Here is a 24,238-nt window from a genome sequence, read left to right on the forward strand (position 1 = left end):
TGATCCGTTGATTGATTCCTGTTACGGTGTGATGTGTGTGTGGCTTTACCTGGATTGCACGATTAGTGGTATGGGATACTAGTCACCAAGGTATTGCAGCGGTCCTCGTGGTGGCCGTGACGTGATTATGGAGTTGTGACCTGTGTGTCAGGTTCACGTGTTTTGGGAGAGGCATGTGTTGCCGTGTGCGTGATTGGTACCCTCGTGTACTATGAAATCGGTGGTTTTGTTGGAGGGACTGTTGGAGGGGAACAGCGGTTCCCGGAGGAATAAGGTTGGACTTCGCGTATAGGGGTCCTGGAGGTAAAGGTTGGAACTAGATATGGTTGGAACAGGGCATAAGGAAGGCATATCAACTCGTGATGAGTGATGTCACGAGGGCTTGTGTAGCCATGGTTGCGTGTTCTCTTCTTGTGACGTGTGTAGCCACAAAGGCATGTGTTGCCTAGGCATGTGTTGCCGTTGGTCTTGTCTTTATCCTTTTGAGTTGTTGTTATCCTTTGTGGTTTTGAGATGTGTTCCCGTGTTCTTGTTGAGAGTGGTGAGTCTTGTGTTGACTATTACTCTTGGTTTTGCACTTATATATATGTATTCCGTTTCAAAAATGGCTTTACAACCTATATTGTATCTATGTATGATATTTCACATGTATTGGTGGGTTACCAGCATTATTCGCTGACCGGGCGTCGTCTCATGTTTTATTGTGTTCTTTCAGGTGATGTCTAGGCGAGTGCGCAGTCTAGTGCCTGTTAGCATAGCTTCTCCCGCTTGTTTTATGGCCTGTGTGCCTATCTAGTTGTAGACTTTTGAGACTTTGGATAGTTGTAAACAATGCAGATACTGCCATAGCGTTCATCCTTGTTGGTGAACGTGGCATAACACCCCGTGACTCAGATATATGTTTATCCAGTTACCTTTCAGACTTTCGCTGTGTTTGTTGTTTAGTTTTGTTATCTGCATGTTTAAGGCTTTTAAATAGCTTGTTTTTAGGGGGTGTTACAATATGGTAGGATTCTATGTAGGTTTTGGTGTCTTGAATCGTGCTAAGTGTTCAACCTTGTGATTTGTTGAACCATGGTGAGTCTTGTGTGTTCTTCGAAACTACTTTCGATTTACCCGTTTGATTAGCATGCTAGTTCGGTGTTTAAATGCTAGCGTGTGGATCGAGTTAGAACTTGTGGATCGAGTTAATGGAGTTCAAGCACATGACTTGCGTTAAACTAGCTAGACCTGTTAGCTAGAGCAGTAAATGTTGTATCCCGCCTATACAATAAAATGCACAGTACACTTGAAATTAAAGTAGTTTAATTTTATTTCATGATCTCCGATCCCCTAGGAGGAAGTACAGTCATTTATTATTGATTATATTTATAGCAATTTTTTGAAATTTAATTGCTTTGCTATAAAGTTGGGAAACCTTTAAGCCTTCCTAAAGTTGATTTCCAGAGGGATATTGCTGAGAACCAAACGCCTTTGTCCTCCTTCCATCGATATGCCAACATCTTGGCACACATATGAGCAGTAATTACACACACTTGGACAATACATAAACTTATAGGCATTTGTTGCTTAGAGTTTGTTGACCAGGATTGCCTTTACTGCCGCCATCTGTAATATAATGAGTAATGTCATGTCACATTCAATTCTTTTGGATTTAGTAATCCAATTACTGAAGTTTTTTTTTTTTTTTAATATCATCGACTCTATTACAAAGTATTATATGTTTCATACTTTTTCTATTGTTGCAATTCAAAGAGTTAATATCTCACCACCACCACCAGGGTTCGATCCTATGACCTTGGGAGATTCTCATATGTTTGGTTGAATGTTATATCCAATTATTATGTTTGGTTGATTTTTTCTATTGTCATTTTTATCCATTTTTAACCATTGATTTCAGTTAATCCATTGGTCAAGATCTATCCACAGTCTGCACCAAGGGAGGTCGCTGCCACTTCATATAAGTAAAAATGTTAAGGATATATTTAATTTAGAATTTTAATAACTTTTACATATTTCTTAATAATAAAAACATCTATAAAAATTAATAAAATTAAATTCAATAGTTAAGGACTTTTTGGTCTAGTGGCACGAAGTTGTACTCTCATATGGGAGGTTGTGGGTTTGAGCTTCAGTGGAAGCGTGACTCTTTGTGCTTTCGTAGGTTGAGAAAGTGGGATGTTGTGAGTTTAAGCCTCAATGGACGCGCTATTAATGGCGCTATTAACTCTTTGTGCTTCAGTAGGTTGAGAAAATAGTTATGAATTGAACCGATACCGCATTAGCATATTTTATGTACTAAAGTCTGACAATAGTTGACTTGCTAACCACAAGTTTAAAAATTTAATAGGAGCGGTCTATTGGTCTTCTTGTTTTGAGCATGTCAGTTATAGACAACTTAAAATATTTTATCTTCTTATAACAATTTACTGACTCTACTAAATCACATTACAGAGTTTACTCAGTATACATATTCATTTAATAATGCGAGTTTTCTTCGTAAGAATAATATTTTATTTAGATTGGACATGGTATATTATTACAGACGAATGCACTTGTCAGTTTGAAATGGTTACGTACGTGAAAGAATATAATATTAGGAGTTTGGCACTAAACGGATTCATTTCATTAATTGTTTTTGACTAAACAGTTAGATTATGACGACTAAAGGATGTTGGACTTAATTTAATCTAAAACAATAATCTATTGCATATGCCGTCGTGATTATTGCATATGCCGTCGTAATTTTCGATTTAATTAAAGTAAATTATATATAATTCATTTTTAATTTATACCTTTTTGCAAAAATCATTGATTAGTGAATGTGCAGACAATTTTAATTTATTGAGTCAAATAAAGTAGTATCCCTTTCAGCCAACTTTTCTTCATCTTTGTTGATCATCTCCAATCAATGAGTTTTTGTGAGATTCTGTGAGTTGGATCTCAAAAACGAGTTTGATGATCTTTTTAGCTAAAAGAAAAGTTTAAAATTAATTTTAAAAAACAAAATTTTACATGCCATCTGTTACAATCTCATAAACATGTTAATATCTTGCAAAACTTTTTTTTTTCCCCTAAAACATAACACTATTGAGGCAATAATTACTTTTTAAATTGAAAACTAAATACTTGTTAAGAAGCATCTCACACAGATAAGAACCTAAATTGGTATTTACTCTTTTCTGTAATTAAAACCCCAAATAAGAACCTAAAAATCTCAATTCAATGTGAACTCTTCTTTTTTCTCCTAAGTTTTATTCCTTACATTATCTCTGAAGAGAGCATTCAGATGCCCATCGGACCAGAGTTCAACTTTATAATAGCAATCGGAGCTCTTAATTGTCCAGAGGTATAATTCTCATGAAACCATATTTGTCATTTATGTCACGATTCAATCATCGTCGTCAGAGTATTGCTTGTCGCAATTGTCGTTCTCCAGCTTCTTCAATGATTCCGGCGAATTTCTAAGTTTAAACTTTCACATACAATTAACGAAGAATGAGGTCGCAATTAACAAATTTCTCTAGTTGATTAAGGATTAGGGTACGGCATGTCAGACAATTTGGAAAATACTTTGATTTTAATTACAAAAAGATAATAATGCCCTTATTAATTTAAGAATATGGCTTGGTTTAATTTTTTCTGGTGACCGGAGTGATGAATTTTGGTAGTACTCATGGGACTAAAATTGGTATTAGCAAATACCATTTGAATTTCCAAATGAGTAAATACCAATTTTAGTCCCATGAGTATTAGCTAAATGACAATTTTGGTCCACATATTTAATTCCTACCAAAACTCATCCCACAACTATTATTTTACTACCAAAATTCATCACTCCGGTCACCAGAAAAATTAAACCAAGCTGGATTCTTAAATTAATAAGGGCATTATTATCATTTTGTAATTAAAATCAAAGTATTTTCCAAATTGCCTGTGGCATGGATTATTGCCCAAGTGTATACAGTACCGTATCTATAGAGCGAGTAAGAGAATAGTAGAATAATAACAAAGCGAAGAAGCCACCAATGTAGCTCAAAGGGATCCTCTTTTATTAAGTGTCGTTCTTGTGTATTGTAGAGAGAGAGAGGAGAGGATGGTACACTTTAGAGAGAGAGAGAGAGTGTCTAGTGAAAAGAGGAGAGCCCCCCAAAATAAAGGGTTAGATGCCCTTATATAGGCACAAGTGTAGGCAGGTTTGACTTTGACACGTGGACCGGGACCCGAGCCGTTTAACCCGGACCCAAATAAGAGCACGGAGCGTACGGGGAGCATGAACCCGGGTATATTCCTCGTCAACCTGACATGTCGTACCCTAATCCTTAATCAACCAGAGAAATTTGTTAATTGCGACCTCATTCTCCGTTAATTGTATATTTGTATGTGAAAGTTTAAACTTTGAAATTCGCCGGAATCATTGAAGAAGCTGGGGAATGACAATCGAGACCATCAATACTTCGACAACGTTGATTGAATCGCGATAGAGATGACAAATATGGTTTAATGAGAATTATACCTCTGGACAATTAAGAGCTCCGATTGCTATTACAAAGTTGAACTCTCGTCCGATGGGCATCTGAATGCTCTCTTCAGAGATAATTTAAGGAAAAAACTTAGGAGAAAAAAGAAGAGGACATGTTGAATTGGGATTTTTAGGTTCTTATTTGGGATTTTTAATTACAGAAAAAATGATGAGGATGAGAAAAGACAATAATACCTTTATTAATTTAAGAACCCAGCATGTCCTAATTTTTCCGGTGACCGGAGTGATGAACTTTGGTAGTAAAACAATAGTTGTGGGATGAGTTTTGCTAGGAATTAAATATGTGGACCAAATTGTCATTTTGCTAATACTCGTGAGACTGAAATTGGTATTTACTCTTGCAGAAATAATGATGAGGATAAAAGACAATAATACCATTATTAATTTAAGAATCCAGCATGTCCTAATTTTTCCGGTGACCGGAGTGATGGACTTTGATAGTAAAACAATAGTTGTGGGATGAGTTTTGGTAGGAATTAAATATGTGGACCAAAATTGTCATTTTGCTAATACTCGTGGGACTAAAATTGGTATTTACTCTTTCCAAATTATTAAAAGATATATTGGTCTTTTTGCAAATATTTTCTAAATTCCCTCCATAAATTTTCATACGTACAACACTCTCACTATAAAATACTTGTTTGTCTTGATTAAAGAAGAATTTGAAAAGAAAAAATGACAAACAGAAGATTACTAAAGATTGACGATACACCGAATTGTAAGTTTAATATGGTAGTTTATTACAAATTTTCCTTTTGTTGTATGTAAATTACTCATTTTTACATCTCATTGAATTCATACATTAATGGGTAATATATGAAATTTAGTTATTTTAAGGGATAAAGTACAAATAAGTCATCAACATATTTGGAAAACAACAATTAAGCTACCCAATTTGAATAAGCTGCAAATAAATCTATGAACATTGAAAAATATTGCAATTGACATATTTAGTAGGTAACCTGCTGGTTTCTGCGGAGTAGGATTGCTGATGGGATTGTAATTTAGTGGGGTGATGTGGAATGGATGAAAAGTGTAAACGAGGATATGAAACCCCCGAGTGTCGAACTCAATGATGGCAAGTTGGAGTTAACAGAGTGCAAGACAATCACGTATCACAGTGCATTAACAAGAGTAATACTAGGTGCAAGGAGTGTAGGTGAGAGCATGTGTGCAAGAGAGCGTAAGGGAAAAAACATAACTAAGGAAATAAAAAAATAAATAAAAGAAACTATAAAATAGAAAGCGTAGTGGATTGGAATTCCCATTCCTTTGTGTGTGTGAGGTGAATCTGGGCTAGTGTTGGACTAATCAAGTGAGATGACTTCAAATACCGTTCACCTCTCGGTAACTAGGTCATTCATAGGTGTGGAACCACCATTACATGACCACGTTCCTTATGAGCATTTCAACAAACACTTTGTCCACATCTCATTCCCCTCTCCACCCTCTCGGATCTTAGAGAAGGAAAATGCAAGGAGACAAGTCTAGGATTAAGCCACAATCACTTGTCGACCTAATCCGACTCAAACCTCAAGCATATGTTGTACACCATACCAGGGCCGTTCCAATAAAAATGGAGGTCCTGTATGACATCGTAATTTGGGCCCCTTTTCAAGTATTACATATATATAAATAATAGTTGTTCAATTGTATAAATACGTTGCACTACTCTAAAGGAATCCCTTGTTTTGCCACAACTATTTGCAATATCATGCACACAAAGTCAAGTTACGATTGTGACTACCACTACAAGTACAAAATGCTCTACAATTTACATCCAAGAGTCTTTTTTTTGTACACCTTGAACCACTCCTCCAGACCCTGATTAAACTACTTAATGAAGAACTTCAGTCTTCGAAATTCAGAACTTGAATACAGTATACTACCCGCCGACAACCTCCACTTAGACCACTTCTAGAAAATCAAAGAATCTAAGTCCCCACCACCGGGGTTCAAACCTATGAACATCCATTTGGAATGGTAACCGGGTTGACAATCCTCATATAATATATGTATATAAGTATATAATTTTATTATTATTTTTTTACAACTATGCCCCCAAATTTGGGGCCCAACTGTAAAAAAAATTATGGCCCTATTTGGTAAATGGATGTTAGCTGATTGGGTTAGAAGATATGACTAATTGATAACATTTGATTGTAGAAAAATATTTGGTAAATTAGCTGTTAGCTGTTTTGTATAATTTATTTTCTCAAAAAGCTAATTGAAAAAATTGCTTTGAGCATCTTTTTAAATTTTAGCTTTTGGAGTTACAAAAAACTGATTAACCAAACACTTATATTAGTTTTTTAACCATGTCAAATAGTTAAAAATAATCAAATAAGCCAAAATTAATAGATAAGCTAACTATGTTACCAAACATGACCAATATATATAACTCATATAATATATTATATATGTATATAAGTATATAATTCTTTTTTTTTTTTTAACAATTGGCCCCCAAATTTGGGGCCAATTGTTTAAAAAAGAAAATAAAATTAATATATACACATACTATATAGCAGGCAGTACGCTGCCTGCTGTATAGTATATGTATATACATGTTCTCTAATTGGGGCCCCCTGTGCAAGTGCCATGGCCAGTCATGCCAAGGGACGGTCCTGCACCATACACAAGAGTCCATACAAAGTCTCTTTACAACAAGACATCAACACATAGCCAAACAAATAGATCAATACATATTCAACACAAAGAAACAAGATCCAATCCACTACTAGAATTTTAGTCAATCATTATAAAGAGCAAGATCTATCAAGTATAAAATGGATGAATCAAGATATAAACAATAAAGAACAAAGAGTAGATTTCACCCAAAATTCAAGCTAGATCCCTTCAAATGTTGGTAGAAGATGAAGATCCAAGCTACAAGCACTCCAAATTTTCAATCCTTCTTGCAAAACATATAGATTTTGACTAAAATCCTAGAAAGAGAGAAAATGAAAGCTAACCCTAATCTAAAGCTACCTAAGAAAACTTCTCTCTAGAAAATGTTGAACTCTCCAATCCAAATCTGATTTTTTCCCTTAAATAAACACTTTTGGTTCGTCACCCTATTCACGCACGGCTTCACGCCGTGAGGCCGGCGTGAATAGGGAATAATCCCTTCCGTGTTAAGGCTTTGGCCGGCCCTTTATTTCCCATTCATACGGCCTCTCACACCGTGAAGATGGGCGTGAATGGGAAATAATTCCCATTCCGTCCTTCTCTCGTGCGTAGTCCCGGTGTGTTCGGTCCTCATTCGCGCGCTTTTTCTCGGTTTTGCTCATTTTGACCTTTTTACCACGTTTTCTGTCCAAAAATACCTAAAAACATACCATATGCCTCTCTTAAAGAACATGTCCTAGACCAGCCTAAGAATGGAATCCCTTGAATTATTTCGAAAATGTGTTAATCATGCATCAGTTAGCAACTCGCGGAGTATTTAAAAAAATTGTCCCCTTAAGAAGGTAAAAATATTTAAACAAAATAGGGTGACTCACTCTATACACCACTAGTCAAGCATGTAATCCAAGGTGGGGAATTCACCTCTTATTTTACAAAGGCTTATAGTCGAGCCTCACTAGTGGGAACGATGTGCAACCGTCGTCCAACCTTATATCGCCAAGGTCCTGTACAGAAAGTAAGTGAAAGGTTTAGTATAGACCGCTCACCAACCTCAAGCCAAGGTCCAATCTCCTCCGGCACAGAGCTCTGTGTTTTAACCCGGGGAGACTTTTCATGGTCCCGACTTAAGCGTTGGTTCTCACCTGCCTCCACCCTTATGCCAAAGATCGATTCCCCTCGGCATAGATCTCTATGTTTTAGCCCTAGAAACAAAGGGGGTGAAACTCAAAGAAAACAATATTATCTTTGGCAAAACACTGAACAAACAATAATGAATTAGAGAGGCCAGGAACATGCAAAACATCACGTAACTTAAACGACCTAGAATCAGTAGCTAAAGAAGCGGAACCAACATTAACAATAGGTAAACTTGTACCACTGCCGACGCGAAGAGTCTCAGGGCCATCATAGGACGTTGCAGAAGCCATTAAGGAGGAATCAGGCGTAACATTGTTTGGAGCACCAGTGTCAGGAAACCATGCATTCATGAGGGCCACTCGAGTCATCAACACTCGAGACAGCTACATTCGCCTGTGAGGCCGGGGAGGCCGAAAAACACTGCCAACACGATATTGCAATGTGACCTTGTTTGTTGCAGATCTGACGTCGCGGCCCAGAACCGGAGCGCCTACGAACACGGCCCCGACCGCCTCTGCCACGGCCACCGCTTCCTCGTGGCTGCTGTGTACCGCCACGACCGCCGTGACAACCACGGCTCACGGCCAAGGCTGCTGGAACGCCAAGACCGGCCCCATCATCGGCGTAGATCCATTCTTGCGAGACTAAGAAGTCCGCCACCTCAGTCAGCGGAACCAGAGCACTTCGCGCCAACGTTGCCACCAATGGGCGAAACTCAGGTCGTAAGCCACGAAAGACATATAGGTTTTCATCGTCTAACGTAACTTCCCGACCGGCAAGAGCCAGGTCTTCAATCAGCATCTGCGCATGGCCGATGTAGTCTTATATAGAGGAATCACCCTGACGCAAGCCTTGCAACTCACCGAACAACCGCAACGCCCAAGACCGAGTAGAAGAGGCGAGATATTGTTCAATAGTTAGCCAAAGCTGCCGCGAAGTCTTTCGACCAACCGCAAAATGCAACGTCTCCTCCGAGAGAGACCAAATCAGTAGCGATAGGATCACCTTGTCCTGCCGCCTGCTGCGACGAGAGCTTTGCCGCGGCCACCACCGCATTTTCCACCGTCGACGCGGCGGCCGACGAGGGAGCCGGATACAACATAGTGCCGTTTATAAATCCGAGCAGCCCTTGACCCTCGAGGAACGGCAGCATCTGTGTACGCCAAAACAAATTGTCCCGAGAGGTTACCTTCAGGGAGACGAAGTGATGAGCCGATGAGAGGCTATTCCCGATAGGAACGGGGGAAGACTCGGTAACGGTCCGCTCAGAAGATCGAACAGAGCCGTCATCATTAGCACCGAGAGATTCCATGAGAAAAAGCCTAGAAACTGATACCAGATGAGAATATAGATTGTGTTGTATTAAATGCCAAAGTCTGAAGATACAAATATATAGACACGAAATAGAGTTCTAGTCTAATACTAATAATATAGTCCTAATAATATGTCAATTATTTAAAATATGAAAAAAAATACTATAATAGAAGGAGACAATACTAGTCTAAATATGAAAATCCCTTGTACCTTAGATAAATTTCAAGAATGGATGAGTCAAAAAAGGGTATGGGGAATATTAACCCTAAAATCAAGAATTGAAGATATGTTAAGACATAAAAGAACCAGTGTAAAAGGACATAGTAAATGAGGATAAGTAGAAGAAATAATAACCTTTTTATATTATAATAATTTTGAAGTAATAACTAATGATCCAAAACCCTTAATAGAAATGCATAATAAATTAATAAACTTATAGCATAAGCATGTTCCAGCTACTACCGAGTTCTATATAACTGTCATCGAGCAGAGGAAAAAACAAATTACTATTAAGGCAAGTCTGAGCTCCGAAGATCCATTTTGAAAGAGCTGAGGATGTATTATCTTACCTGATGTAATAATTGTGATGAAAACTTTAAACAATGGGATAAATTTATTAATAATAAGAATAAGCTAAAACAAGAAGAAAGAGATTGGTATGAAATAGGCAATTATCATAGAGCCAAATGTATAACATGTGAACTAAGTGGCTTGTGGTCCATTGATATTCGGTTTGCTCCTTTATGTGGGAGGTTTAGTGTTTGAGCCTCGGTGTAGGCGAATATTGTATATATGTGGGTATTTAGACATTAGAACTTGAAAAAAGAAGCCCCGATTAAAATCATGATTTTCAACGTAGAGATCATAGTTAGCTTTTTTTTTTTCTCTTCTGTGGGTAGTATGCTTATACTCTTAATAGTTAGTTATAGACGAAATGAAGTTTAGAAAGCCATGAAAAGAAACAACTTTTCTGATACTTTTATTAAACAAAGAGGCTCCTTATATAGAAAACCTAGTAGGAAACTTACAAGATTTTTACAATTCCAAAGAGATAATTACTACATAAAAAGTCTTCAAACTAAGTACAATAAGATAAGATTTTAGTTATTTCAACTAGTACACAAAGATAAAGTCTAGTACAATAAGATAAATCTATTAAAGTGCCTTTATTTCTTCCTGCTTACATTTTGTCTTCTAGCATTTTTTGTCTTTTCCTTCTTTTGTTGATAAGGCATTTCTTCTTGATCTTCATAATATTTTGCAACTTTTCTTTGGCTGATTCTATTTCTTCTCGTGGGATTTCTTCCTCGAATACTTGTTAATATTGAACTTTCATCAGTAATAACATGAATAATACGACTTTAATACTTTTGATCTTTCTTGTTAATATTCTGCTAATACTTCCATCGGATCAGAAAACTCGTGATAATATGGCTCTTGGGCCAGAGAACCATGATAATTTTTTGATAATAATTTGTTAATTTTTTTTTATTGTAAATGGATATCAAGGTGCATTTGTTTGGTTCATTTTGTGGATTTATGTTGTGGTAATGTGGTGAATTTTGCATTGAATTTAATTAAACAATGTAAAAATTGTGTACTATTCGTGCTTTATAAAACAATTGCTATTGGTCGAGTTTTGTTGTGAAGATTGTAGTTTTCAAGAAATATATAATCAATGATTGATTTTAAATTTTAGTAAATTTGCAATGTAATGATTATTTTAAAATATGTTTATTGGATATCAACGTATTTAATTTAGTATTTTAACAGTCATTGGCCCCCTGCACCATGATATCCAATCCTGGCACCCCCCCTGTGCACACCCCTACCTACCATGGTGGGACGAAGTACATAGTAATTTACTGATTTATTTGTGTGTAAATCCAATTTTGTTATATATAGCTCTGCTATCAACATGAGAAATGTAACCATTTGGCTTGATTTCAAGAGGGGTATCGCTACCATGGTGTTGGACCATTATCTAAACTGTACTATTTACTGTATACATTCTGGATCTGCCTGGGATTACAGTACATTTTGGAATTTTAGTTAGTAACTTTTGAGCTTAATTGTGCTATGAAATTAATAAAATGCAAAGGAAGACATGACATGCAGTAAGTAGTTTTAATTTATTTCATTTCATGATGGATCTGTAAGGTTGAGAAAGAAGTGTGTTGATCAACATAAATGAGCAGAGTTTAAATAGAGTACAAGAGAGGAGAAATAGAGGGAAGATAGAGTTACTGGCCTAGTCTACAGGAGCCTATTTAGAACAATTAAGTAAATATAAAATATCAACCACTCATATGCTTAATACGCCCCCGCAAGATTGAGGATCCATCGGAGACACTGATATGAACCTAGTCCAAGGTTCAAATAAGATGGAATATTGTCCCAAGAATTGCTCTCAATGTAAAGATAGAGATGGATCGAAATACCTTAAACCTCACGAGAAACCCTTTGTCTCGAATCCTCAAAGACTTGGAAGAATCCCATTGTAGCTTCAAGTACCTCGATGATGCAATCTTCAATCAACTAGAGTCGGATCTAGTTTTCTTCGATTCAAGAACGAGTCCACGAACCTAAATCTAAGGTTGAAGAAAGTAAGATTGATTCGAGTCCACGAATCAATTTGCTAGTCGAGTCCACGACTAGTCACTAATTGAGTCCACAATTAGCTATAAGGTTTCTTACACAAGTGTAAAGAAAAACTTAAGAATTTTATTGAATTAAAGTCTCCTCAAAACTGATATGGATGTGCCCTATTTATAGGTATAGGGCAACATTGTAATCTAAATACAATGGGAAAAAGAGTCCTAAACCTAATCTAGAAAACAAGTAAATAGAGTTTTATTTAGAAAAGGATTTAAGGAATCCTTTCTAAATACAACTAGTGTTTTCTCTTTAATTCTAAACAATTTAAAATAAATGATGACCACAAATAATAAAGCTGATTTGGGCCTCGGATCTTGTGATTGGCCCAATTTGTAATCTTAATGGATCTTCATTATGTTGGGCCGCATCATCCTCCCCTTCTTGAAAAATGATTCGACCTCGAATCTTCTAAACATTGTCTTCGATCTGTGACATCACTTGAAACGGGCCACTATAATACTTTCCTCTATCGAATGGAATTATTATTGGAATTCCTTGATTTTTCCACCAATGATGCTTTAAGGATGTACTTTTTGGGCTTGTGATGAGCCCACTATAGACCCTTATTGGATTCCATGTGTGCTGGTTCATATTATTCTCCCATTCTTGAAAAGGATTCGTCCTCGAATCCAAATCTTCAATGAAAGACAAAGTAGCAAGCTCACTTTCTGTTTTATCACGCTCATGGAACTTTTTCTTGGGGTGCTTGACACGAGTCGCTCCAATCATCATCCTACAATCAACAAGTAAGGCAATTAAGTCTAATGACACATCATGGAATTTAAACATTCTGGATAGTAATAGATCAGCAAAACGAGTCATATTAAATTTAGCCATCTTGTTTGAATTTTCAACAAGCACAACATCTTTCCTTCTAGAGCTTAAGGCTAAACCAAACACAAAATCCATGGAAATATCAAGTAATGTTTTAGATGTATTGTGGTGGTAAGTAGCACAATTATGAACATAAGATTCTACATCTTTTTTCTTCTTTGGCCAATGAAAATATCCATGCAAAACATCATCAGTCTTTGGAAAACCAAAGTGTCCTTTATGTGAATCAACAATTAAACCATTGCCCAAAACAAAGCAAAAAGTGCCAATCCCATTGACTTTGAACCAAAACCCCTTGAGCAAGTAGTGTTTCACATAAGAAGTTTTCAAATGTGCCTTATAACTTTCCAGTGATTCCTTATCTCTATCAAACAAAGTTTTAGTAAAATCAAAATTAAGGAATCTTGGATGTATGGAGGCAAACAAATTTCTAACACATCTAGCAAGTACGTCATTAATAGAAACATGGCAAAGAAATCTAGAGAATAATAATGCATGCTTTTGGAATAAAAGTGAGTATAAAGTGACACCCCTTCCTTTCTCTTGCATACTATCCTTTTTAGTTACCAAGAGATGTTGCACTTTGACACCTTGGGCTGGTCCTTTCCACTCTATCACTGATTGTGGTCTCTTTGTTTGGCTACAAACTGAGTTAGAGGATTGGAGTGGTGATTGCAATTCCAAACATGGAGTTTCCACTTTTCTCTCTATGATTTCTTCCTTCTTTGAGGCTGGTTTGAGAGCTTGCATCAATGTCAATTGAATTTCTTCTACTTGTTTAGGATACAAACGAGACAAGAAATATGTAACTCCATTCATGTGAAACACATAAGTGTTCCTCATTCCATCAGAACTTATTTTTCTGTCAAATTGCAATGGTCTACCTAACAAGATATGAGCAGCCTGCATTGGGATATTATCACACAAGATTTCATCAGAGTAACTGTTAATAGATAAAGGAATAAGATCCTGTTTGGTTACTCTAGATTCTCCTACATCAGTTAACCATTGCAAACAATAAGGATTTGGATGATTAAGCAAAGGTAACTGGGGAAATTTAACCATAGCTGCACTAGCCACATTTGTGCAACTTCTAGAATCTATTTCCATAGCACAAGCATTCTCTTTAATTGACCCTTTAGCACAAAATATATTTTCTCTTTGAGACTCATATTCTTTTAAAGGGTGAACATTCAAAACCTTCTTAACAACAACAGTATGACAAGACTCACTATCAACATATTTAGAATCAGAATCTAAAGGTATGAATTGTTCTCTCTCAACATGTTCATTGGGGGTTTCAAAATGGTCACAAACCTCATCCTCAGATTTATATTCAAGACAAGAAGTAAAATTTTCAGATTGTGTTGTTATCTTAACTACCCTCTTGTTAGGGCAATCACGAGCTATGTGGCCTCTCCCATTACATCTATCACAAATCAATTCTCTATCACGTTGAGGCCTTACTGCCTCACTTACCTTTTCCTTACCTTTGTCTCGTGAATCATCTCTTGGAGGAGGATGTTCATCACGCCTTTGAGGGGTGGAACAAGTGTTGTTCCATCTTGATGCACCATTTTTGGACTTGTACATTTTCATCTCTTTGATTTTTGCCTCAGATTCACGTGCAGCATACAGGGCATCATAAAGGGTGTCATATCTCTGAATACTCATTCCACACCGAATTTCTAAGTTCAATCCATGTACGAAACGAGCAACAGTTTTTGTCTCTTCTTCATGTATGTCTCCCTGTTTAAGCAAAATACTTATAGTTTGGTAGTACTCATCAACTGACTTATTTCCTTGCACCGTTCCCTGCAATTTTCTTTCAAGATCATTGAAAAAAGATTTAGGACGAAAGGTTAGGCGCATATCTTCCCTCACTTGAACCCAAGATTCATAGGGAATAAAATTAGCAACTCTTTCTATATTTCTTTTTCGCCACCAAGATAATGCATACCCCTTAAAAGATGTAGCAACTATCCTAATTTTTGTAAGATCAGAATATTGCTTTAAATAAAAAAGAGTTTCAACAGCATTCTCCCATTCTATGTATTCGGTAGGTCCTTTCTCACCGGTGAAGTTAGGAATTTCATGTTTAATGTTTCCTAACTCCGCATTACGCTGCTGGATCCTTTGACATATAGGATCCACTCTTCCTACTGGTGGCAGGTGTCGCTCATCATTGTGTGGTGGTTGCACTTGTTGTGAGCGTTGCTCCAAATTATTCATTCGTTTGAGTAACCTGTCTATCTTTTGTTCTAATGTCTGGGGAAAGTTTGGAACTTGATCAGCCATCTGTATAGGAAAAAAATATCTAAAAAAAAAAAAAAGATGTGTGAGTAATCACGTTAGTGAAACCAAAAAGTTGGCTCGCTCCCTCACTATTCTCAGCTCGCAGGTAAGAGGTGGATTATATGGCTCTGGTGGTGTACTACACACTCTTACAAACACACACTCCACTCGTGTATCGCTCAAGATGGCAGATACTCTCACAAACCTTTTTCCAAAAAGAAAAATTCTAGTCCGGTACTCAAGTTGATATGGATTTAACCTCAAAGTTCAAGAAAACGTACCTTGGAAGACTTCACAAGCCTTTGAGAGTAAGGGTGTATCGTGAGATAGATAATAAAATTGAGAGCAAGAAGCAAAGAAAAAGGACAATACGAGCAAAGAAACTAAATAAGATTTGAAAGAAAAAGGAAACTAAAGAAGGAAGTATGGCAGAAAGATATGCAAGACCAATATCAAAAGATAGAGACAAATAGAATATAAAATGGGTTCACGTGTACCACAACCAATTAGGAATCATTAAAAAACTCCTTCCAACCTTATACTTTTCCCCTTCCTTGTCCCTCCAAAATTCTCCTACCAGCCAAATTCTTTCCCCAACCTTATTTATTCTTCTTCTTTATTGCTTTCTCTTTTTTGCTTTTTTTTTTTTTTCAACTTTCTTGATTTTTTTTTTGATTTTTTTGATAAATAACCTCCAAATAATTACTGTAAATATCACCAAAAATTTCAGACCAAGTGGTTCCACACAAGCACTTCAAAACAGAATCAAGAATTTCAAGAATCACCCAGAAAAACAGAAACGCTGCCCTTACTTCGAAGATCAATATCTCAATGACCGTAAGGAATTAGCAAGTGTATAATATATCAATAGAATGCCCCAGAAGATATCTAAAACATATCCAAATTTCAGATAAAACTAACTGGTGGATCTCGAGATATAGGTCATTCTTTGAAACTGGTCACAGAATGCGGAAATCTGGACAGGGTGTGATTGCGACGTGATTGCGCGTAAATGCGCTTTGGATATAGGTAAGAATGAGATGGGTTGTTTTCTTGACAGAATATATGGTAATATGGTGCTTAGGAGGTGTGAGGTCTCATTGATATTGGACGGGAAAAAGGGAAAACTCTTTCGGGATTGTTTTTCAAGAAACTGGAGAACATGTATCAAGATTCAAGAACACAATCAAGAATGTAAAGGAAATTTTTTTAGGGTTTTTTATGAATAAGACACGAAAAAAGAAGTAGTATGTAAGATAAAAATGAGATAAACCTAGACTCTGAATACCAAATTGATATGAATCTAGTCCAAGATTCAAATAAGATGAGTATTGTCCCAAGAATTGCTCTCAATGTAAAGATAGAGATGGATCGAAATACCTTAAACCTCACGAGAAACCCTTTGTCTCGAATCCTCAAAGACTTGGAAGAATCCCATTGTAGCTTCAAGTACCTCGATGATGCAATCTTCAATCAACTAGAGTCGGATCTAGTTTCCTTCGATTCAAGAACGAGTCCACGAACCTAAATCTAAGGTTGAAGAAAGTAAGATTGATTCGAGTTCACGAATCAATTTGCTAGTCGAGTCCACGACTTGTCACTAATTGAGTCCACAATTAGCTATAAGGTTTCTTACACAAGTGTAAAGAAAAACTTAAGAATTTTATTGAATTAAAGTCTCCTCAAAACTGATATGGATGTGCCCTATTTATAGGTATAGGGCAACATTGTAATCTAAATACAATGGGAAAAAGAGTCCTAAACCTAATCTAGAAAACAAGTAAATAGAGTTTTATTTAGAAAAGGATTTAAGGAATCCTTTCTAAATACAACTAGTGTTTTCTCTTTAATTCTAAACAATTTAAAATAAATGATGACCACAAATAATAAAGCTAATTTGGGCCTCGGATCTTGTGATTGGCCCAATTTGTAATCTTAATGGATCTTCATTATGTTGGGCCGCATCAGACACCAATCTTGGATCGGAGGTGAAGAAACTGCTGACGGCCAAGCGGCTTGGTGAGAAGATCAGCAAGTTGAGCAGAGGACGGAATGTGTCGTACAATTAGCATGCCACTAGAAACCAAATCCCGGACGAAGAAGTAGTCCAGGGCCAGATGTTTCATGCGGGAATGAAACACCGGATTCTTTGAAACATACGTGGCGCTGAGGTTGTCGCAAAACTGGACTGGAGGCTTTACCAGACCTAATTTTAACTCCTGCAACAGACTCTTAACCCATTGAACCTCCGCTGCTGCATTTGCCAAAGCACGGTACTCAGCCTATGTAGACGACCGGGAGATAGACTTCTGTCGCGAGGACTTCCACGAAATAAGATTATCACCTACGTACACCAGGTACGCAGTAGTTGAACGACCTGCGGTGACACTACCTCCCCAGTCTGAGTCTGTAAATACACGTAACGAGAGCGGTTGACCTCCTTGAAGAAATAGACCATGGCACACTGTTCCCTTGAGGTAATGCAGTAATCGTTTTGCGGCCTGCCAGTGCAACTTAGAAGGCGCATGCATAAATTGCGAGAGCCGATTGATCGCAAAAGCCACATCTGGGCGGGTCAACACCAAATACTGCATTAGACCCAACAGTCGACGAAACTGAGTAGCATCAGTCACAGCACTGGATGATGGCGTCGGCAGGAGTTTGTCCGAAACAGCAAGTGGTGTTGAAACATCCTTTGCACCATCCATCTTAAACTGACTCTGTGATAGAAAAATACCTCCAATAGTAGGAATGACCTCCACACCTACGAAATGATGTAAGGGGCCAAGGTCTTTGAGAGCAAACCGTGCTGACAGGGTCCTCACAAACCGATCGAGCCAGGTTGTATCACTCCCTGTCAACAAAATATCATCGACGTACACTAAAAAATATGCAATTACATCAAGAGCTGAGTATACAAATAAAGAAGCATCAGCCTGTAAGTTCATGAACCCACACCGTTGCAAAAATTGTGAGAGTTCCTGGTACTAAGCTCTTGGCGCCTGCTTAAGCCCATACAACGCTTTCGTCAACCTGCAGATATGAGTCGGGTACTGAGGGTCAACGTATCCCGGTGGCTGTTCCATGTAAACTTCCTCATGCAATGTACCATGTAGAAACGCGTTGTTGATATCCAACTAGCACAAACTCCAGTGATTACTCAGCGCAACGGTTCAAACAAGTCGAATGGTAACAGGCTTCATGACTGGGCTATAGGTTTCAAAGTAATCTCTGCCAGCAGTTTGCAAGAAGCCCTTGGCAACAAGGCGGGCTTTGTACCGATCAACCAAGCCATCGGGTTTGCGCTTGACACGGTAAACACATTTGCAACCAATTGGAACCCCTGCGTCGCGAGGAACCAGGCGCCATGTCTTGTTACGATGCAACGCGTCAACCTCTTCATCCATGGCTTGCCTCAACCTAGCATCTTTTAGGGCCTGAGCAACGGTAGAGGGTGCTAAAGCGGGAGGTATAGGGTGGGCAGTGGTTTGGTTGACAACATAGTCGGTGTACCGTGGATTAGAACGGCGGTTCCTAGTAGACCGACGCACACCGCCTTGTGACTGAGAGTCGCCAGAGGTGGTTTCGGGCTGGGAAGACATAGAAACAGGTTCACTGGTTGGTGGGGCGGGTTTCTGGAACAGTAGGTGACGAACTATGGGCAGAAGATGACGAACTGGGAACAGAGCTTGCAGCATTGTTTCCACCTGTGGGCGTAGTGGATGACTTAGGTGACAGCAATTGCACTCTGGTAGATTCTGAGGCGGAAGAAGTAACGGGCGTGGGTATGGACAAAGATGGCAGATTAGGAGACGTGGCACCTGCGGAAGAAGGCAACCGAAACAGAACCTGTTCAGAGGCAGTAGTTTGGTGCCCAGATACGGTTCCCGTATCCAGATGTAGTTCTTTTGTAAGAAACTCATTTGAAACAAAATGCACATGCCTGGATAAAAACACTCGATTTGAAAATAAATCAAGACATTTATAAGAAGATTGAGTGTTAGAGTACCCTAGAAAAATACAAGGATGATACTTTGGCTCTAATTTCGTAGAGTTATAGGGTCATAGCCAAGGATAGCACAGACAGCCAAACAGTTGCAATTTTGCATAATTGGTTGGCTGTTTAAATAAAACCTGAAACGGAGACCGATTACCTAATATTGGAGTCGGGAGCCGATTAATGAGGTAAACGGCTGTGAGGAAGGCATACGACAAAAATGTGGATGGTAGGGAGGCAGAGTGCAGAAGCGACAAGCATGTTTCGACAATATGTCGATGTCGTCGTTCAGCTATTCCATTATGCTCAGGTGTGTGAGGTGGAGTAGTTGATATGAACCTAGTCCAAGGTTCACATAAATATGGAATATTGTCCCAAGAATGCTCTCAAAACTAAAGATAGAGATGGATCAAAATACCTTAAACCTCACGAGAAACCCTTTGTCTCGAATCCTCAAAGACTTGGAAGAATCCCATGTAGCTTCAAGTACCTTGATGTTGCAATCTTCAATCAACTAGAGTCGGATCTAGTTTCCTTCGATTCAAGAACGAGTCCACGAACCTAAATCTAAGGTTGAAGAAAGTAAGATTGATTCGAGTCCACGAATCAATTTGCTAGTCGAGTCCACGACTAGCCACTAATTGAGTCCACAATTAGCCATAAGGTTTCTTACACAAGTGTAAAGAAAAACTTAAGAATTTTATTGAATTAAAGCCTCCTCAAAACTGATATGGACGTGCCCTATTTATAGGTATAGGGCAGCATTGTAATCTAAATACAATGGGAAAAAGAGTCCTAAACCTAATCTAGAAAACAAGTAAATAGAGTTTTATTTAGAAAAGGATTTAAGGAATCCTTTCTAAATACAACTAGTGTTTTCTCTTTAATTCTAAACAATTTAAAATAAATGATGACCACAAATAATAAAGCTGATTTGGGCCTCGGATCTTGTGATTGGCCCAATTTGTAATCTTAATGGATCTTCATTATGTTGGGCCGCATCATCCTCCCCTTCTTGAAAAATGATTCGACCTCGAATCTTATAAACATTGTCTTCGATCCGTGACATCACTTGAAACGGGCCACTATAATACTTTCCTCTATCGAATGGAATTATTATTGGAATTCCTTGATTTTTCCACCAATGATGCTTTAAGGATGTACTTTTTGGCCTTGTGATGAGCCCACTATAGACCCTTATTGGATTCCATGTGTGCTGGTTCCTATTATTCTCCCATTCTTGAAAAGGATTCGTCCTCGAATCCAAATCTTCAATGAAAGACAAAGTAGCAAGCTCACTTTCTGTTTTATCATGCTCATGGAACTTTTTCTTGGGGTGCTTGACACGAGTCGCTCCAATCATCATCCTACAATCAACAAGTAAGGCAATTAAGTCTAATGACACATCATGGAATTTAAACATTCTGGATAGTAATAGATCAGCAAAACGAGACATATTAAATTTAGCCATCTTTTTTGAATTTTCAACAAGCACAACATCTTTCCTTCTAGAGCTTAAGGCTAAACCAAACACAAAATCCATGGAAATATCAAGTAATGTTTTAGATGTATTGTGGTGGTAAGTAGCACAATTATGAACATAAGATTCTACATCTTTTTTCTTCTTTGGCCAATGAAAATATTCATGCAAAAGATCATTACTCTTTAGAAAATCAAAATGTCCCGTATGTGAATCAACAATTAAATCATTGCCCAAAACAAAGCAAAAAGTGTCAATCCCATTGACTTTGAACCAAAACCCCTTGTGCAAGTGGTATTTGCCATAAGAAGTTTTCAAATGTGCCTTATAACTTCCAAGTGATTCCTTATCTCGATCAAATAAAGTTTTAGTAAAATCAAAATTAAGGAATCTTGGATGTATTGATGCAAACAAATTTCTAGTACATCTGGCAAGTAGGTCATTAATAGAAACATGGCAAACAAATCTAGAGAATTTTAATGCATGCTTTTGAAATAAAAGTGAGTAAATAGTTACTCCCCTTCTTTTCTCTTGCTTATTATCTTTTTTTGTTAGCAAGCGAGGCTGCACTTTGATAGCTCTGGCTGGTTCTTTCCACTGTAACACTGATAGTGGTTCCTTTGTTTGGCTACAATCTAAGTTAGAGGACTGGAGTGGTGACTCCAATTCTAAACGTGGAGGTTCCAGTTTGCTCTCTTTGATTTCTTCTTTCTTCAAGGCTGGTTTGAGAACTTGCTTCGATCTCAATTGAATTTCTTCTACTTGTTTTGGAAGTAGAGGCTTAAGCACATGTATAAATCTATTATAGGTGACATTGCATGTGTTGTTGAGTGCATTATAATAAAAATGTCTATCATGTTGCCATGACCTTCCAAGTGAAACATGTGCAGTACGCAATTGGCACAATATCGCATAGAACCTCATCATAATACTTGCCAATACAAAAAGAAATAAAAACTTGTTTAGTCACTCTCACATCCCCAGAATCAATAAGATTGTATGGTTGGGGGTGATTGATAAGAGGTAACTTAAGGTAGTCCACCATGGCTGCACTAGCTAAATTCATACAACGATCCGAATTGATAACGATAATGCATCCCTTTCCATGAATGTTTCCCCTAGTATAGAGTGGCAGTTGCACTCGCTTAGGGTGTTGCTCTAGATTAGTCATTCGAGTGCTTAAACCTTCCATAGCAAAGGCTAGAGCATCTATTTTATGCTCTAATCTCTTACGTGTGTTTGGAACCTCTTCAGCCATCTGTAGATGAGAAACAAAATCTAAAAACAAGAAGATATGTGAGTATTCATGTTACTGAAACCAAAAAGTTGGCTCGCTCCCTCTCTATTCTCAGCTCACAGGTAAGAGGTTGATTATATTGCTCGGGGGTGCACTACACACTCTTACAAACACACACTCCACTCGTGTATCGCTCAAGACTCTCACAAGCCTTTTTCCAAAAAGGAAAATTCTAGTCCGAAACTCAAGTTGATATGGATTCAACCTCAAAGTTCAAGAAAACGTACCTTGGAAAACTTCACAAGCCTTTGAGAGTAAGGTGTATCGCGAGGTAGGTAATAAAATTGAGAGCAAGAAGCAAAGAAAAAGGACAATACGAGCAAAGAAACTAAATAAGATTTGAAAGAAAAAGGAAACCAAAGAAGGAAGTATGGCAGAAAGATATGCAAGACCAATATCAAAAGATAAAGACAAATAGACTATAAAAGGGGTTCACGTGTACCACAACCAATTAGGAATCTATCAAGAACTCCTTCCAACCTTATACTTTTCCCCTTCCTTGTCCCTCCAAAATTCTCCTACCAGCCAAATTCTTTCCCCAACCTTATTCTTCTTCTTTATTGCTTCCTCTCTCTTTTTTTTTTTTCAACTTTCTTGATTTTTTTTAATTTTTTTTGATAGGTAACCTCCAAATAACTACTGTAAATAACAACAAAAATTTCGGACCAAGAGGAACCACACAACCCCTTCAAAACAGAATCAAGAATTTCAAGAATCGCCCAGAAAAACAGAAACAATGTTCTTACTTCGAAGATCAATATCTCACTAACCAGAAGGCATTAGACAGTTTATAATATATCAAAAGAACGCCCCAGAAGAGATCTACAACATATCCAAATTTCAGATAAAACTAACAAGTGGATCTCGAGATATAGGTAATTCTTTGAAACTGGTCACAGCTCGCGGAAATCTGGACAGGGTGTGATTGAGACGTGATTGCGCGTAAATGCGCTTTGGATATAGGTAAGGGTAAGATGGGGTTGTTTTCTTGACAGAATATGTGGTAATATGGTGCTTAGGAGGTGTGAGGTCTCGTTGATATTGGACGGGAAAAAGGGAAAACACTTTCGGGATTGTTTTTCAAGAAACTGGAGAACATGTATCAAGATTCAAGAACACAATCAAGAATGCAAAAGAAAATTTTTTTTGGGGGTTTTTTTAATGAATAAGATACGAATAAATGTAGTATGTAAGATAAGAACGAGATAAACCTAGGGAACCAAAGAAACCAAATTTCCAATGATAACGAAACAAACCTAGGCTCTGATACCAAATTGATATGAACCTAGTCCAAGGTTCACATAAATATGGAATATTGTCCCAAGAATGCTCTCAAAACTAAAGATAGAGATGGATCAAAATACCTTAAACCTCACGAGAAACCCTTTGTCTCGAATCCTCAAAGACTTGGAAGAATCCCATGTAGCTTCAAGTACCTTGATGTTGCAATCTTCAATCAACTAGAGTCGGATCTAGTTTCCTTCGATTCAAGAACGAGTCCACGAACCTAAATCTAAGGTTGAAGAAAGTAAGATTGATTCGAGTCCACGAATCAATTTGCTAGTCGAGTCCACGACTAGCCACTAATTGAGTCCACAATTAGCCATAAGGTTTCTTACACAAGTGTAAAGAAAAACTTAAGAATTTTATTGAATTAAAGCCTCCTCAAAACTGATATGGATGTGCCCTATTTATAGGTATAGGGCAGCATTGTAATCTAAATACAATGGGAAAAAGAGTCCTAAACCTAATCTAGAAAACAAGTAAATAGAGTTTTATTTAGAAAAGGATTTAAGGAATCCTTTCTAAATACAACTAGTGTTTTCTCTTTAATTCTAAACAATTTAAAATAAATGATGACCACAAATAATAAAGCTGATTTGGGCCTCGGATCTTGTGATTGGCCCAATTTGTAATCTTAATGGATCTTCATTATGTTGGGCTGCATCAGTAGTGAAATGAGATATACCATGAGCATTAAACAAAGGAATCAATTTAATAAACTCACCCCCGTTGCCTAAGTAAACGGACACTATTGGAAGTTCAAAAAAC

The 24,238-nt window shown here is 37.6% G+C and overlaps 1 protein-coding gene across 1 annotated transcript in view; it reads right to left on the reverse strand.

Moving 5' to 3' along the window:
- Nucleotides 1-11,488: 11,488 nt before the first annotated feature.
- Nucleotides 11,489-24,238, reverse strand: part of LOC109193234 (kunitz trypsin inhibitor 2-like) — a 29,846-nt gene continuing 17,096 nt past the window's right edge. Inside the window, exon 2 of the mRNA XM_019344074.1 lies at nt 11,489-11,561. The gene's annotated coding sequence lies outside the window, so the exon portion shown is untranslated. The remainder of the gene's footprint in view (nt 11,562-24,238) is intronic.

This window comes from Ipomoea nil, unplaced genomic scaffold (assembly GCF_001879475.1).
Source record: "Ipomoea nil cultivar Tokyo-kokei standard unplaced genomic scaffold, Asagao_1.1 scaffold1847, whole genome shotgun sequence".
NCBI classification, from domain to species: Eukaryota; Viridiplantae; Streptophyta; class Magnoliopsida; order Solanales; family Convolvulaceae; genus Ipomoea; species Ipomoea nil.